Source organism: Ctenopharyngodon idella, chromosome 1 (assembly GCF_019924925.1).
Source record: "Ctenopharyngodon idella isolate HZGC_01 chromosome 1, HZGC01, whole genome shotgun sequence".
Lineage (NCBI taxonomy): Eukaryota > Metazoa > Chordata > Actinopteri > Cypriniformes > Xenocyprididae > Ctenopharyngodon > Ctenopharyngodon idella.
This window is the reverse complement of record NC_067220.1, coordinates 6,347,568-6,366,886: the sequence shown is the minus strand read 5'-3', so window position 1 is coordinate 6,366,886 and position 19,319 is coordinate 6,347,568. Positions and strand designations below refer to the sequence as shown.

At 37.5% G+C, this 19,319-nt stretch overlaps 1 long non-coding RNA gene across 3 annotated transcripts; it reads right to left on the bottom strand.

Annotated features, from left to right (window-relative positions):
* Window positions 1-878: 878 nt before the first annotated feature.
* LOC127521304 (uncharacterized) lies at window positions 879-8,526 on the bottom strand. 3 transcript variants are annotated; one of them, XR_007932326.1, is made up of 6 exons: window positions 8,330-8,526; window positions 4,990-5,122; window positions 4,447-4,588; window positions 2,824-3,000; window positions 1,235-2,689; window positions 879-1,131 (listed from the first exon to the last, which is right to left on the bottom strand). It is a non-coding gene; the product is annotated as an uncharacterized LOC127521304 (long non-coding RNA). The 3 variants fall into 3 exon arrangements; XR_007932325.1 differs by having other exon boundaries at window positions 879-2,689; XR_007932327.1 differs by lacking the exon at window positions 4,990-5,122 and having other exon boundaries at window positions 879-2,689.
* Between the last annotated feature and the right edge of the window lie 10,793 nt (window positions 8,527-19,319).

Here is a 19,319-nt window from a genome sequence, read left to right as displayed (position 1 = left end):
AAATTTAATCCAATATGTGTTCTGTCCTATATTTACCCAGCCCAAATTGGGTTGATTTTAACCAGTGTTTACCCATACTGTGGTTGTATTATTTCCTTCATTTAATATCTTGCAGAATAACTTTTTAGTTTTTGCCAACAGTATTGATGAAATTAAACCCTTTATGAACAAACATTTTTTGTCAGAAAATTGAGATGAGAATGAGATTAACTCTCACTCTAAAAAATGCTGGGTTAAAAACAACCCAAGTTGGGTTAAATATGGACAAACCCAGTGTTTCGGTTGTTTTGACCCAGCAGTTGGGTTAATTGTTTGCTCAAAGTGCTGGGTAGTTTTATTTAACTAAACTATTGTTAAAATGAACCCAAATAGGCTGGAAATTAAAAATCAGACACAATTACTAGAGGCAACAATAATAATCAAAAGGTGAACATTTATTAATAAGCAATTTAATACATTTTTATTAATTAATTATTATTTATTTAAATGTTCATTTATTAAACATATTAATGTTAATTTCCAACATATTTTGGGTTCATTTTAAGCAAGAAATACAGTAATTTTTAAACAATAGTTGGGTTAAATAAAACTACCCAGCAGGTTGGGTCAAACATTTAAATCAACTGGTGGGTTAAAACAACACAATCACTGGGTTTGTCCATTTTTAACCCAACCCAGCATTTTTTAGAGTGCTAAAAATATCTTTTAAAGATTTGATACTTCTAACCATGTACTCCGTTTCTTAGAGGCAGCCAATCAGATTGGAGCTGGTGATTTTCTGTTGCAGTTTTCCTGTACAGTTTGCATCAGATACATTCAGCCACAATCAAACTTCACATGGATATTAAGCTTTATTGTTTGTCTTGCAATATACAAATGCTTATGAACCGAGAGATGCACTCATTTACCATAAGATTTCACATCGCTCTCACGGGTTCTCTCGCCTCTAAGAAATAATTGGTGTGAGCCTTCGCTGAGGTGCTTTGACCCAGTTGGATGGTGGTGGCCAATTTTGGTGAAAAAGCCCCGCTGATAACAGTGTCATTTCAGCGCCCTGCTGTGTGATGGTCATCTTTATGTTCTGCTCCTCTCCTCCATCACAGGACCGTCGGGTTCCTGGCACCTGTTACACTGACACAAAAACAATTCAGTTTAGTTTTATTTGTATAGCGCATTTCAGAGACATACTGTTCCAAAGCAGCTTTACAATGAATATTGCCTGTTAGAGACTTACCGATGAAAATTTACAGGAGCTGATGCTTTTCCAACCAAGGGAGAAGTGCAAAACATTTTTATTAAATGTTAAATGTTGTTATGATGATTCAGCACGAATAGCCAACTGTCCGTGTTGTTGCTGATGGTGAGCTTATTTATCATAAACAAGAACAGCATCAATGTTTATTAAAGTTAAAGTAATTGAAACAACACTGCACTTCTTTTATGAAGACTATTTGTGAGTTTGGCCACTCTTACTTCTTGCAAAGGGCTGAAAACTTTGAATGCGCCAGTATATAACATTATTATAGGTCACTAAACAATGAATTCTGGAGGTCACAGACAATTGAAAAGCTCTGGACGAGACGGTATGGTCTTTGAGAAACAAAAGCGGTGATGCTTTAATTGCCACGAGATAAAAGCGCCATCAGAGGCGACTGCTAAAACACAGACGGTCAATTCAGTGGCTCGTCTTGCACAGGTCAAATCCCACAGCCTTCAGACGAGGGTGTTTTTAATTCACAGGTAAATGGGGAATTACCATATTTCAAAGAGCATTATGCAACATTTTCTGATACGCAGTACAGCCGTGCATTAATGTGAATATATTCTCATGAGTTTCTGTAAAATATTGGGTTATTCAGACAAAACAAACGCAGCTCTCCAGCTGCGAGAGGGAAGTGTGGCTCTTTTTATTTGTTTTTCATTTGCAGATTTTTCTCCACTGAACTTTTTTGGGGGGCTTTGAGGTGTAAATGCAGCGGTTAAATCATCTGAAGTATATGCTGCTATCATTTGTAATTGGATGTTGTCAGAATAAGTCATTTGAAAGCGCCGAAGCCTGCGCCTCGCACGGCTGCGTGTGCTGCTGTACTTTCAACTCTGGAATGAAAAATTGTTTTGTTTTCCTTATTTCAGCTGCCTACATCTTTATTGTGCAAACACTTGACACATTTGCATAAGAAGCCTTGCGTGTCAGGACTGTATGAAATATTAATGGATTTGTCCAGACTTCAGCCATAAAAAAAATCTAAACTTTCTTCTGCATATTTAGAAAAACTCAAAGCATAAAAAATATGAACTTTGCAATGTTGAGATCTCTTCTGAGGGGATTACTGGTTTAATCTCAATCAAGATCTCATCAGATCTTTTAATTTTATGCCACTTTATTTTGAAGGCTTTGTATTAGTTTTCATTTCAAGTGAATTTAAATTGATTTGCTAGTGAGTTTAGCCTTTGTAAAGATTTTAAGTTTGGGGATATTTTAATAATATATTCTGTTATTGTCTCCCATCTGGTTTTGCTTCTTAGGTCTCTGGTTAGGTTTACATTCATTCATGAATCATTTATTCATCCCGGTGCCCTCATGCCTGGCTATGACTCGAGCCACGAACATTATAACCAAAAAATAACTGAGAACCTGAATAAATAAAACACAACCACTGCGGTCGGCCTGGAGGTAAAGAAAGAAAATCTGCAAAAAAAAACAAAAAAACACAGGCAATTAACTGTAAGACAGTGAGAGGGCAATTAAATTTGTTTATCAGGGATGAACATGTCCTGACGACGGCCCGAGAGACCCAAGCAAAGCATTTTACATCTGCTCACCATCATTACCGTGCATGTTCTTTCTGCTGTTTTCTTTGTGTCGACATACAGAAACTTTATTCTGTTCTCAGATTCTGATACACGGTTTGATGCTGATTCACGGTTACTCAGGTAAACAGCTGCTGAAATCCAGCACTGAATGTCGATGAGGGACCCTAAATGGGTCACTTCAAAGATCTGCGGTGGAGAAACAAAGAAACATAATATTTCCATGCTGTGTAATAATATTAATCATCATGCAACTATATTTTTTAAAATACTATACATGATCACTGTGTCCTCTATCATACACCGATCAGGAATAACATTATGACCACCTTCCTAATATTGTGTTGGTCCCCTTTTGCTGCCAAAACAGCCCTGACCTGTCGAGGCATGGACTCCACTAGACCCCTGAAGGTGTGCTGTGGTGTCTGGCACCAAGATGTTAGCAGCAGATCCTTTAAGTCCTGTAAGTTGTGAGGTGGAGCCTCCAAGGATCGGACTTGTTTGTTCAGCACATCCCACAGATGCTCGAATGGATTGAGATCTGGGGAATTTGGAGGCCAAGTCAACACCTCAAACTCGTTGTGCTCCTCAAACCATTCCTGAACCATTTTTGCTTTGTGTCAGGATGCATTATCCTGCTGAAAGAGGACACAGCCTCCAGGGAATACTGTTTCCATGAAAGGGTGTACATGGTCTGCAACAATGCTTAGGTAGGTGGTACGTGTCAAAGTAACATCCACATGAATGGCAGGACTCAAGGTTTCCCAGCAGAACATTGCCCAAAGCATCACACTGCCTCCGCCGGCTTGCGTTCTTTCCATAGTGCATCCTGGTGCCATGTGTTCCCCAGGTAAGCGACGCACACGCACCCGGCCATACACGTGATGTAAAAGAAAACATGATTCATCAGACCAGGCCACCTTCTTCCATTGCTCCGTGGTCCAGTTCTGATGCTCACATGTCCACTGTTGGCTCAGCTTCATACACAACAAACTGCGATGCACTGTGTATTCTGACACCTTTCTATCAGAACCAGCATTAACTTCTTGAGCAATTTGAGCTACAGTAGCTCATCTGTTGGATCGGACCACACGGGCCAGCCGTCGCTCCCCACGTGCATCAATGAGCCTTGGCCGCCCATGACTCTGTCGCCGGTTCACCACTGTTCCTTCCTTGTACCACTTTTGATAGATACTGACCACTGCAGACCGGGAACACCCCACAAGAGCTGCAGTTAGATGCTCTGACCCAGTCGTCTAGCCATCACAATTTGGCCCTTGTCTTGGATATTGCCCTCTTTGTGGGGACATTTTGATAATGTCTGAACAAACACACACACACCAAGGCCGTAACCATGTCTTAAACACTGATTAAAAGGTATTTAAGGGAATAACAAAAAAGAAATAAGAGTGATAAAAGTTCCAAGTCTGTTGTAGTTTTTAAGCAATCAATTTAAACTATTTGCAAATAATGTTTTTTAAAAATGGCATTGGCATTTCTAATTATTGGGGGGGACTTGTCCTCAATGTCTATGGTGGTTACGACCCTGACACACACACACACACACACACACCTAGAGAATTGAGTCTCATCACATCTGTTATATTTGTAGAAGGAAAACCCCTGCGATCAAACCTCATCTGCTGTAGATTGACGGCAGCTTTATCCCTCGACAGCTGATGCTGAAATCAGTTCAAACGATTGAATCCCACCTTAAATGCTGAACATCTGACTGCTGAACTGGCAGGTTGTAATGAGGGATTTTCTGCTTCTGTCACTGTAGGAAACACAGATGTGCCGTTTTACTGCTCAGAAGTTGCTCTTTCACAGCTCAGAAACAAAAATATCCTTAAGGATACATAAAAATACACACAAATGAGCCAATTGTTGGTATTTAGTAAGTGAGCTCACATTGATTGCAGATTTTCCTAAAAGACACAAAAAATTAAAAAGTTGACCTTTTTAATATCTCAGTTGGTTCTACAAGAAATCAAATGGAAATCAAATTGAGATTTTTTCTGCTTTTCCAGAGAAATGTGTCTCGTCTAGAGATCTCAGATAATTTTGCAAATTATCTAGAAAAACAACCAAGATATTAAGTGATTTAATTAATCATTTTCCATTTCAAATAACTCTCCGAGTTCTCACACAGGGAAAAAAAAGCAGGGAGTTCTTCACCTGAGTGATATTCCCGCGGGAACACGCAGCTCAAACTGTAATCAAAACCCTCTCAGAAGGAAAACGTCTGGTACTGTAAAACCAAAACCTCTGGAGAGCTGAATCAGTGAGCGCTGAAGCTCTGACGAATCTCCTGTGTGCGATAAGAGCGATCGTTCAGGCACAGGATTCATTTGGGAAGCGGAGAAAACCTTGTCTCTCTGGTGGCTGAAAAATACACAACAATTTGAAGTTTGACTGTACTATAACTCAGCGGCTAAAGGCCTCGCGGCTATTTCAGCTGCTCCGTGTCGGATTAAGGAGCCGTTGACGGTGGCCGCGACACTCGATGGGCTTCCATCCTTCATCACGATAAAAAAAATTAATCGCACTGATTCTATCAACTTTTGTGGGCCACTCCAATCTGTTTTCAAGGACACAAGTTACCTCCTTTTGCAGAAGTTTTCCAATCCTCCTGTGTGTGTGTGTGTGTGTGTGTGTGTGTGTGTGTTTGCAGGTTTGTTGCGAAGTTTAATCTCGTTGACAAGGCAATCGCAAGCTCACTTCGCTATATTTACTATATCTAACGGCAGAAGGAGGATTTCGACTTCACTACTTGGAAGCAAAATCAATGGGTGTCATGTGTTACCTAATGAATCAATGCATGCTGGGAAAGATATTCCATGCCGAAGTAAACACACACAGACTCTTCAGAGATCAATTATTGCTGCAGGTCTGTATCAGCTTGGTGAACTATTGAACTGTTTGGGAAATTATCGTTCGCACACCAGCAAACCATTTGCGGGAAACTACCTCTAACCAGCTGTGATGGAAATATACACTCTAAAAAAGTCCTGAGTTTAGCCGTTTGGGTCATTTTTTGGGTTTTTCCCCCACAGTGTTTGGGTAGATCCTGGGTCAGACGTAACAACCCGGTGTTTGGGTAGTTTTTGTGTTACCCAGCTCCTTGGTCAGACGTAACAACCCAGTGTTTGGGTAGTTTTTGTGTTACCCAGCTCCTGGGTCAGATGTAACAACCCAGTGTTTGGGTTGTTTTTGTGTTACCCAGCTCCTGGGTCAGATGTAACAACCCAGTGTTTGGGTAGTTTTTGTGTTACCCAGCTCCTGGGTCAGACGTAACATTTGATGCATGTAAACATATAGGGGCACTTTAAGAACTATAAAAACCCTCTTTTGAAATCTTTATTGTAAAAAAAAAAAATTGCCTATCTTATTTAAAGCTGAATGCATAATGTTTGCATGAGATGTTTTAAGATGTTTGTCTTAGTAAGCATCACTAATCACAGTAAAAGTGAAACTATACAATATCCTGACCGACCTGATGGATGACATCACCTCATCAGCCACATCTGCTATTTCCAGGCGAATGACGTAACCAAGTTCACACTTACATTCCAAAGAAAGGCGTAAATGGGAAAAAAAGTACCAGTAATTATCATTAATGAGGCTAATTTAGTGTGAAAACAGAAATGGCAGACAGTTTAACGTTCCACGGCGAGAGCTAATAATCACACAGGCTGTTCTTGGATGATAAAATGTAGAAGCAGCTGATAAAATATGTGTTAGTTGCACAGATTAATCTGTAGTGCTTTGATTAAAGTGCTCAGCTGGGTTAACCTGTTTGAATAATTAACAGCTTCACATGGATTCAGTGACTCCCAGAGTGGCTGAGAAATTCATCAAGATACAGCGCTCTTGTTTAATGCTTCCATAATGGAGGTAATTTAAAGATGCAATGGATTACAGTGTTATTACAAGCATCGCAAGAGAAAGAAGCTGTCTGCTGCTTTGTCTTGCATACTGCAATCTTGATAGTAAAAGAATGAATTATATATATCGAGTTTTTTAACGCATCTTTAAGTCTTTTAAATTATATACTCACATAATATATACACTATATTGCCAAAAGTTTTGGGACGCCTGCCTTTACGTGCACATGAACTTTAATGACATCCCATTCTTAATCCGTAGGGTTTAATATGGAGTCGGCCCACCCTTTGCAGCTATACAGCTCAACTCTTCTGGGAAGGCTTTCCACAAGGTTTAGGAGTGTGTTTATGGGAATTTTCTTCTAGAAGTGCATTTGTGAGGTCAGGCAGTGATGTTGGACGAGAAGGCCTGGCTCGCAGTCTCCGCTCTAATTCATCCCAAAGGTGTTCTATCGGGTTGAGGTCAGGCCAGTCATGTTCCTCCACACCAAACTCACTCATCCATGTCTTTATGGACCTTGCTTTGTGCACTGGTGCGCAGTCATGTTGGAACGGGAAGGGGCCATCCCCAAACTGTTCCCACAAAGTTGGGAACATGAAATTGTCCAAAATGTCTTGGTATGCTGAAGCATTAAGAGTTCCTTTCACTGGAACTAAGGGTCCAAGCCCAACCCCTGAAAAACAACCCCACACCATAATCCCCCCTCCACCAAACTTTACACTTGGCACAATGCAGTCAGGCAAGTACTGTTCTCCTGTCAACCACCAAACCCTCATCCATCGGATTGCCAGACAGAGAAGCGTGATTGGTCACTCCAGAGAACACGTCTCCACTGCTCTAGAGTCCAGTGGTGGTGTGCTTTACACCACTGCATCTGACGCTTTGCATTGCACTTGGTGATGTAAGGCTTGGATGCAGCTGCTCGGCCATGGAAACCCATTCCATGAAGCTCTCTACGCACTGTTCTTGAGCTAATCTGAAGGCCACATGAAGTTTGGAGGTCTGTAGCTATTGACTCTGCAGAAAGTTGTCGACTTCTGCGCACTGTGCGCCTCAGCATGTGCTGACCCCGTTCTGTGATTTTACGAGTTGCTGTTGTTCCCAATTGCTTCCACTTTGTTATGATACCACTAACAGTTGACTGTGGAATATTTAGTAGTGAGGAAATTTCATGAATAGACTTATTGCATAGGTGGCAACCTATCACGGTACCACGCTTGAATTCACTGAGCTCCTGAGAGCGACCCATTCTTTCACAAATGTTTGTAGAAGCGGTCTGCATGCCTAGGTGCTTGATTTTATACACCTGTGGCCATGGAAGTGATTGGAACACCTGAATTCAATGATTTGGAGGGGTGTCCCAATACTTTTGGCAATATAGTGTGTATATATATATATATATATATATATATATATATATTATAACCCAATAAAAATATTAACAATATATATTTACACATTTTTTATTTTTTTTTAATCTATAATATATCCATAGATTTTAGATTTTTTAAAATGAAAACGTTACGTTGAAACACTGAGGTTGGAATTGTTTAAAAAGGCACCGTCATGAATAAAGATAATAAAACCCCACATTACACTACAAACCCTCCTAACATGAACATCCACTTACCTTCTGTCTTTCTTGTTTTTCTCCCTCTCAGTGTTTTACTCTCTAACTGTGATTAATGGCAGCGAGAGACATTAAAATAATGATTATACAGCACGTGGTGTTTCTGCCTCTCCGGTGCAGCTGCTCTCATGGACTCGCAATGCTTATCAAGGACCAAATCTTCTCCGAGCAATTCAGGGCCACTGCGGACCGCGGTAAATCACCACGAAATGGAGTATAGAGATTGAGGTGAGAGCGAGAGAGTCAGGGAGAAATAGAGAGCTAGACAGAGAGAGAGACAGCAAATGAAAACAAGTTACCAAAGGAAGACTAAGAGTCATTCACCGAACAAGGCAATGTGCTTCATTTAACAGGTCATTTCAACAGTACTAATATTGCTGATGGAGTGAAAATAATTTGCTGTGGATAATGCATTGAAATGAGATAAATATTTCAATATTTCATATTTAGAGGTTCTTTTAAAAACACGTACTGCAGTCACAAACATACACATAATTAGACCTCTTCTCTTTCTCTGTCCATTGATGTTCATACAGTCAATACACCGTTCATGTCAAACACACTCTTGATTACTGTTATTAAACTCCTGCAGATGTTTGCCAGCACTGCAGATGGACTGTGAAGCTGTTTATAAATGTTTACACTCATAACGTCAAAAGATCAGGATGAATCATTTCTGATTATGGAATAACAGTTAGTGACATTCAAACGTTAAAAGTTGACTGTGCCGTCTCCATTACCATATCTATTAGTAATTACGTTCTCAAAGCAATAATGAAGCTCTGCTGCTAACTTGCAAACGCTATTAAACTTCCTGAAAGAACCTGTCAAAACGATTTTAGAGATTCACACATGTACAAAATTGTTTGCATGATGAACTTCTAATCATCATTAATCAGTTTTATGAATGCAAACAAATACATTTTAATTTGCCTTTGCAGTGCTCGGTGTAATGAGTGAGTTTACATGCATGATTTTATACAGATTATGCTTAATAAGCTGACAACATTTAAATTATGTCGTAACATTTAGATTTTTCCCCTTCTCCCCCAGTTTTGCTTTGCTCATAAACAGCATCCTGTCACATGTTTTAATTTGCACATGTCTGTTCATGTTTTTATATCTAGAGCAGAGAAGAACTTTCTTGTTTACAAAAATCTGCTTATTATAAAAACTCAATGTAAAAAATATAGATGCGGGCCCAAGCCCCGGTTGCACCGCCTCCCAGAGGCTTTAGGGAGACTGTGCATGACAGGCAATATGCATTTAAACTGGATGAATGTAAAAGGATTATGTCAAGACATAAGACTCTTCCTGTTTCCCTTCTTGTCATTACTTTAACCTCTCACCATGACAACACCATTCAAGATATCCAATATCTGTTCGCAATTTAGCATCTTCAGTGTATTGTCATCATGTTGACAAAGTCTGGTATGAATCGTATAGGAGTAGTAGTTAAAAATTCAGAGCCTGATTTTCCAAAAATCCACATTCAAACCAAAGCAGCTGACTTCCTGTTGGTTGGAGTTAATGACTGTAAATTAAACAGTTGTCCGGTTCGGTGACAACAATATAAGTACCGACTCTGGTGACTGTAGGCAAAACGAACCCCCCTACTATTGTCAAAAGGTGGCGCTGTAGAGGCCCTCCTCCATGCCTGTTTCTAAGGTTTTGCCCATGTCTACTAGCAGACATCTCTATCTATGTGTCGAGTTTCATGCAATTTGAATGCTACGAGCCTCAAAAACACCCCAAAAGAATATTAAAGTTTGACGTGTTGTCATAGCAACAGTTTTTAAGATAACAAGAATCCTTTCACAGGTTTAAATCTGCTGTGTTTTGACATTATACAGATGAAGTTTGAAGCAAATCAGGTAAAAATAAGAGGGTGAATTTAAAGCATTTTGAAAAGTGACACACTTCCTGTTCCTGCTGCCAGTTGGTGGCGCTATGACTTTGACTCACAATAATCACATCCATGTGATCAGCCTCGTACAACGAACATAAAGCTAAAGTTTCATAAATATCAATCAATTTATGCAGAAGTTATAACACACTTCCTGTTTCCCTTTTCTCGCCATAAATTCATTTTAACGCGACGGCCAAACCGTTCGAGATATCAAAAATCCGTTCGCAATTTAGCATCCTCAATATCTTGACTTCATGCTGACCTAGTTTGGTTGAGATCCCCTAGGAGAAGTATATCAAATTCCAGAGCATGCGTTTTTTTCAAACAACCCTAAATAGCCAACTTCCTGTTGGGCGGAGCTAATGATATAGAGAGCGGAAGTTGTTCATCCTGATGAGATCTATGTGTGTACTGAGTTACGTGCTAGTATGTATCCAAGATTTCATTTTCTGTTCTAGGGGGCGCTGTAGAGCCCCATGTACCAGCTTTGGCCCGGCTCTAATGGCTGCGGATTCTGACCTGTGTGCAAATTTTCAAGAGTTTTTGAGCATGTTAAAGCCCCCAAAACCTTGACAAAAAGAATCCTAAGGAGAAGAATAATAAAGTGAGTAGAAATATTGAATTATAACTGCAGAAATGTTTTGTGGCTGTACGTTCAAAACAATGTGCATTTAACGTTTACTTTCTACGTTTGCTTTCTCTAAGGATGAGTCTGAATGAAACTAAACTGTCTGTGGTAATCGACATCATGCCACAGATGCTGAAGAGCTGAACCTGGGACATTCCTGTAAGTATAATCAGCGTAAGATCGTGCATGTAAACGTGTCGCACACAATGAGCTGGAGTGGAAAATATGTAGAGCTGCCAATGACACTTTCAAGGCAATTGAATGGATTAATCTCAGCCTGTAAGATGGCATCACAGGAGGCCTTCTGGCTGTCAAAACCCAAAGATTAAGAGAGCTGCTGCTAAAAAAATGAATCTAAGGGTCACTGAGATGCACAAGGCACAACTTTCAGCTGTCTGGCAATATGCGTTCCTCTAAACATCCACATTATCTTCAGCAGATGCCTTCTGAACTGTTCATCTGCGATAAGAGAAGCTCTTTTCCTTCCAATGAATGCATGTATTTATTTCCCAGTATGAAGTCTTTTATGTTTCTTGTTTGATTGCTGGAAACTGCTGATTGTGACGAAAACACGGTGCCGTTGTCACAAGTAATCAGGAAAACTCCACAAACAGCGGTGGAGAGAGTTCTGTCAACTCTGGCAGCTGGAAGCCTCAGACTCGATAATAAAATTAAACACATGCAAATGAACTTTTTGAGGCGCTAATGATGCGACACTGCATGTTTATCCTCACAAAATGTGCTGTGATAGATACTATTAGAAAATAGGATCTTTTTTGTCCACATGAAAGCATGTAAGTGTTGCATTTCACCTCAAGATCAAAATTTTGCATAATGAAAATGAAGCCTATTTTAGGGCTCCAAAATCCAACACAATCACAGCCAATCATATTTGATGAATAATGTACAGCTATTCAGATTTTGGACCAATGAGAGTTTGCTGTGGGTGGTGTACTTATATGTATTGATACAGACAGGTAGATAGATAGATAGATAGATAGATAGATAGATAGATAGATAGATAGATAGACAGATGGACAGATGGACAGATAGATAGATAGATAGATAGATAGATAGATAGATAGACAGATGGACAGATGGACAGATAGATAGATAGATAGATAGATAGACAGATGGACAGATAGATAGATAGATAGATAGACAGACAGACAGACGGATGGACAGATAGATAGATAGATAGATAGATAGATAGATAGATAGATAGATGGACGGATGGATAGATAGATAGATAGATAGATAGATAGATAGATAGATAGATAGACAGACAGACAGACCGATGGACTGATAGATGGACGGACGGACAGATGGACGGATGGATAGACTGGTAGATGGATGGATGGATAGATGGACGGATAGATGGACGGATAGATAGATAGATAGATAGATAGATAGATAGATAGATAGATAGATAGATAGATAGATAGATAGATAGACAGATAGATAGAATTTATTAGATAGATCGAATTTTTTCAGGTGAAAAATACGAGTTGCAAAATATGAGCCACTAAAAAGTAATATGTATGGCGGTGCAGCAAAAATGAAGCACATCCATCAGAGGTCATCCTTCAGCAGGTGCAGATGGCCTAATAACCTTCAACCCCTCACGGATCACAGGCCCAACACCCCGCCGGGCGTCTGCCCAGGTCTCTCCTCTCACCGACTGACATCTAGACATCAGTAATGAAGACGGATGGACCGAACGCCACGCGGCAGACAGACTCCTCCCTGTACGGCCCTCTGCCAACATCCATCAGTCGCTCTCTGATGAGCATCACAACTCAAGCTGCACACGAGCCGAGCGATGAGATCTTCTCCGAGCTCTAGTGGGGAAATGGCAAGTGTGTTGTATAATTCAACCTCCGGATCGATACGGTCTCTCAGTTCCCCTCCGTTTAGCCTCAGAATTCACAGCTGCTCAATGGAGTTGATTTCTGCTTTCTCTCAAAGACAAGAAACCCTGATCGCAGCCTAAATTTACGTCTCTCAGGATACCTGTCGGCCCCCAAACTCCCTTATCTTCATAACCTGCAACAACCTTGAAGATTCTCAAACTCCAAAATAGACTCGCATTAGAATTACAGAGCTGTCAATCAAGTAAAACACAAGTAAATGCATACACTGACTACAACATAATCAGTTATTAATATTTTGTTGGTTCTCTCTTGTTTTTGCATGTGTCTGGCCATACATGATGTTGGCATAATTTACCATGTTTCATTACATTATTATTAAGCCAATATACTTCAGTTTGTCATTCAGTTTGAGCCACAAAAATGTCAAGTCAGAAAAACAGGTCAAATTTTCCATAGAGTCTTCCTGAGACCCATTAAATTCATGCATATCCGAAGCGACCTACATTACATTCAAGCATACATTTGATCACACATTTCCTGGAAATCGAATCCATGACCTTGATGTTGCTGTTGCTGGACTGTTGGAGCTACAGAAACGAGTGTGTGAACGGCTTCTCATTCATTCTGTGCAGTCTGATGGCAGGAAAACGCCTGATTATGTACGGGTCAGGGGCATCATCATGTTTTTAATGCTTAATTAAACTTTAATGCTTTATTATAATAAAGTAACACATTAAATCGACAGCCCTAATTGTAATGTAAAACTGTCAAGATGATATTGAGATTATAATGCATTCACATGCAATCCTGCTTGATATGAATAAGGAATAATGTAGTCAGAATAAAAGAAACTTTACATAAAATTAAAATTAAAATATATTTGATCATTAGTGGATTGTTACACAGCTAAATAAATAAATAAAATGAATGAATAAATAAATATTGGATGATTAATGGTTTATTACATTAAAATAAATAAATAAAAATAAATAAATAAATAAATAGTGAATCAATAGTGGATTAATACATGGCTACTAAAATATAAATAAATAAATAAATAAATAAATAATTGGATCATAAGATGAATATTACACAGCTACATAAAATATATAAATGAATGAATACATTTTGGATCATTAGTGGGCTAATGGCTGCTAAAAAAAATAAAATAAATAAATAAATAAATAAATAAATATTGAATGATTAATGGTTTATTACATGGCTACTAAAATAAATAAAAATAAATAAATAAATAAATAAATAAATAAATAAATATAGGATAATTAGTGGATTATTACATGGCTACTAAAATAAAAATAAATAAATAAATAAATAAATATAGGATAATTAGTGGATTATTACATGGCTACTAAAATAAAAAAAATAAATAAATAAATAAATAAATAAATAAATATAGGATCATTAGTGGATTATTACATGGCTACTAAAATAAAAAAATAAAAATAAATAAATAAATAAATAAATAAATAAATAAATATCGGAACATTAGTGGATTATTACATGCCTACTAAAATAAATAAAAATAAATAAATAAATATCAGAACATTATTGGATTATTACATGCCTACTAAAATAAATAAATAAATAAATATCGGCACATTAGTGGATTATTACATGCCTACTAAAATAAATAAAAATAAATAAATAAATAAATAAATAAATAAATAAATAAATAAATAAATAAATAAATATCGGAACATTAGTAGATTATTACACGGCTACTAAAATAAAATAAAATAAAAAAATAAATAAATAGTGGATCATTAGTGGGTTAATGGCTGCTAAATATAAATTAAAAAACAAACAAACAAACAAATAAATGGATCATAAGTGGATTATTACACAGATGGATGGATGGATGGATGGATAGATAGATAGATAGATAGATAGATAGATATTTGTCACATTAGTCGTTTGTCACATGAAGGCTATTTAATGAATAAATAAATGTATGCAGTATTGATATGGGTTATGATGTGCATCAGAGTAAAATCAATCGATGCACACTATAGGAGTAACTGAAGCTCTGTCTGTGTATTTTATGATTCTCTTGTTTCCACAGAGAATGATGGGAAATGTATTATCACAAGCCTGTCAGCGCAAAGTGTTTACTGTCAAGCTTCATCACTAGTCTTCATCAACAGCAAACACTGACAATTAAAACTTCATTATAATCAATCCCGCTCAGCTTCAGCCATTATTCTTTAATAACTCCCTAATTTACAGGTAAATATGATCTTGTGTTGAAGTAAGATCTTGCAGCAGGTGGATCGAGATCAAAGTTTTTAAGCATTTAAACATAAGCATTCCTTCAAAACCAGACGCTAAAGTTTTCCGAATCCAATCGATCATTGAGATTAAGAAACATTATAAGGCAAAGCCAGTTTAAATGAGGACACACTTGTTCATCACAATAGTTCTGCAGAAAGAAAAAAGCAGCATGAGAACGCAGTAGGAAACTGTTATGAAAATGAAAAAGCCATACAATTTAACTCAAGCTCACGCGGTGCTTCAAGACAAGAGCAATAATATTGGAAGATTTTGCCATGGCAACATGACAAGCGTGCCTTTTGAAACTGCAATCAGGGAATTTAAAAAAGAAGAAATAAATATAAAATCCAAGAGTCAAAGGTGTTTTTGTGTGCAAAAAAAGAGAGTGGGAGCTTTAGCACAGCTGAGATAAGGCGGACAATGCTATCAGCTCCCAGTATGAACGGTTCCGGTGTCTCGCCTCTGATGCTTTTAACGGGAGCGCGGGTCTCTTTCTGCGGGATCAACTCCGAAGCAGTGTTTATGGGAAGAATGAATGATGATGGATGCAGATAAGACGCAAACAGATCCAGAGGTCACTGTTCATCATGCGTGTTTAACTCACTCATACAACACATGAAAAGAAACAAATGAATCAATCAACTGATTTCACTCTGGATTTAAAGGGACAGTTCACCCAAAAATGAAAATTCTGTCATCATTTAGGCCTATTTTTACCCTCATGTCGTTCCAAAGCTGTATGAAACAAAAGAGAATATTTGGAATAGTACCTTCATTTTTTTTTTTTGTACACAAATGTTATTTGGACATTTGTCACAGTATGTACTCTAAAAAAAAGTTATTAATTCAACCCAAGTCCTGGGTTGAGCCTTTTGAGTAAATCTTTTTTTGGGTTATTTTTTCAGTGTTTTGGGTAGTTTTTATGTTACCCAGCTCCTAGGTCAGACGTAACAACCCAGTGTTTGGGTAATTTTTGTGTTTCCCTGCTCCTGGGTCAGACGTAACAACCCAGTGTTTGGGTAGTTTTTGTGTTACCCTGATCCTGGGTCAGATGTAATAACCCAGTGTTTGGGTAGTTTTTGTGTTACCCAGCTCCTGGGTCAGATGTAATAACCCAGTGTTTGGGTAGTTTTTGTGTTACCCAGATCCTGGGTCAGATGTAATAACCCAGTGTTTGGGTAGTTTTTGTGTTACCCAGCTCCTGGGTCAGATGTAATAACCCAGTGTTTGGGTAGTTTTTGTGTTACCCAGATCCTGGGTCAGATGTAATAACCCAGTGTTTGGGTAGTTTTTGTGTTACCCTGATCCTGGGTCAGATGTAATAACCCAGTGTTTGGGTAGTTTTTGTATTACCCAGCTCCTTATTTTTCTGTATATCGTTTAATTTTATGCAAAGCAACATACGGGGCGCGATGTGAGTCACCTAAACGAATGTTGCGTCAGTCATTTCGCATGATGGAAACGAAAAAGCTGATGCAAGGCAAAAGTTATCACAAGACAAAGAACAGAGGCAAACTAAAGGGCTTAAATACTTAAGGGAGATCATTAACAGAACAGGGAACAGGTGGGTAATTATTTAGGAACTATGGAAACTAATAAGGAACACAGACAGGCAAACAGGAAAATCGAAACACCATTATAATACAACAGAACTAAACAGAACATATAACCATTACAAATATATTGTAAAATGTAATTTATATCCAGTGATCAAAGCTGAATTTTCAGCATCATTACTCCAGTCTTCAGTGTCACATGATCCTTCAGAAATCATTCTAATATGATGATTTGATGCTCAAGAAACATTTTATGTTAAAAAAAAAAGTTATGCTCCTTCATATTGTTGTGTAAACTGTGATACATCAGGATTCTTTGATGAATAGAAAGTTCAAAAGAGCAACATTTATTTAAAAACAGAAACCTTTTGTAACATTATAAATGTCTTTACTGTCACTTTTTTAAAAAACTCTTTCCCTGCCAGTGTTTTTTTTTTTTTTTTTTTTTTTAAGTTGCCAGCCACCGCCAGTTGTTTTTAATAAATTTTCACAAAAATTTCATGTAACCCAGAATATTTTGCTGTATGAAGAACAGAGCCTCTGCTTTAAAAAAAAAAAAAAAAAAAAAAATCTAGCTTCATGCATTCTTTTTTATTAACACTTGAATGTGGGTACGTTTCATAAAAAGCAACATTTTAAACAAAAAGCTGAGAAAATCCCATTTTTTCCCAAAGATTACAACGTGCATAATCAATGCTTTTATTACTTGTTTCCGCTCCTTTTTTGGCAGAAGCCGAAATCACACCCTAAACCCTCAATCACTATTCCCTACGTTAGTCCACTAATACAGTTCACTTGAAGAAGTGAGCGAATTCACTGAGTGTACATCGGCTGTAGGCTACACTCTTTATTACAGGGCATTGTGGGATTGAATGAGTGCACTCGATAACGTCCATTATGGTTTCGGGCACCACTACAAATGACTGTCCCCTAAAATAATGCCCTATTTGAGGGTATAGAGGGCGATTTCGGATTCAGCCTTTGTCTGTGTTTTGATCCGGAGATTCTGTACTCTTTCAGAGATGCGTAATAGCGCCCCCTACAGTATAACAGTGAAAACATGAAAGGCGGAAAATTCTGTCAATGGTGGGGAAAGAGTTAATTAATTGAATGCATCCTTGCTGAATAAAAGTATTCTTTTTTCCCCCCAAAACTTTGATACAAACCTTTGAATGGTAGCGTACATTTTAGGATATAAATAAAGGTTCAATGGTGAAAATTTTTTAATTTACATTCAAACCTGAAATGAATATGCATTCAAGTTCTAATTCAGTTCCTGAATTTGAATTGAAACATGAAGAATCATAATTCAAATTTGATTTTAAGGAAGAATTAAAATTGAATGAAATGTAAAGAAATGTGTACTTTTATGCTAACCTAAAACTGAAAGTTTTACTGTGCCAGACTGTCATTTAAGAGTCAGAGAAACTAAAACAAAAATAAAGAAAAGCACAAAAACACATCCATCCAAGAAGCCCATAAAGCTGTTCACTTTCCACTTCCTCTTTCATAAAGAAAGCTCATGTCAGGCAAAAAAACAAACTCTCCATGTCGAAGCTCATATTCTATAATCCAGAATCACAAACAGCAAAAGTGGGAAACGCTGCTGACAAAACATATTTATCAAACGCACAGGTATTGTTTATTTTATGAGGCGCGTTTGATTGGCAGTTTGGGGACGGCGAGGAGCGCCTGATAACACACACAAACAAACGATGAAAAACAACGCTTCCCTTCATCACGAGCAGGATTGTGAACGTGTGCGTTATGATGTCAGTGACCGCCATGTCTGAAGCGTCATTCAATCAACACTCCTTTTTGAATATGAATGCAGGTTAATTTTTAATAATGCAGCCTGTAATTATCACATAAAACAGGTTGAGTGTTTATATACAAACCTCATGTTTTGCATATTACAGCTCAGTTTGGTGAGATTTATTTTAACAAACACATACAGTAAGAAAGGAGAAAATAAAGTGATTTTTGGGTTACTACATTGAGAATTTCCTTTCATAACATCCATGAATTATAAAATTGTTATTGGGAGTGAGCCACTGAGAATTATTACAAACCTGATCGCTATAAAATCCAGTTTACACAAGTTGGGGATCCCATTTACATCCTGGTAATTCAGTTACACTGACACCAAGATTTCATATTTTATGCTGCTTCATAAAAGCATATATTGCACAAATATATGATAGCTTTGTGTGATTAATAGAAATGTAAGTTCTTCCTCTCTGCTGTAGCTCTCAGATAGCTCTCTTTTCTGCGTTTTTATGACAGAAAAGAAATGATGAGGCAAAAAGTCAAAGTTCTGACATAAAGAGTCAAAATTATTAGATAAAAACTCATAATTATGACATAAAAGTCTTTTGTCAATTTTTTTGAATGTCATAATTATAACTTTTATCAATTTTGACAATTAGTCTTTTAAATTATTCTCATACTTTTGACTTTTTGTCATAATTTTAGCTTTCTCCCATAAATATGATGGTTTTGACTTTTTATCTCATAATTATGAATTAGTATGATGCAGTTTTAGGTTTTATGAGTTTTTATGTCATAATTTTGACTTTTTGTCAATTTCTTAATCCCATACCTTTGAATTTGTGTCATAATTTCATTTTTTTTCTTTTTATGTTACGATTTACCAAAGCATTATTTTTCATATGTGGCAGAAATGGGCTTCCATATATAATAAAGTAATTTGATTACATAGTGCATGTTG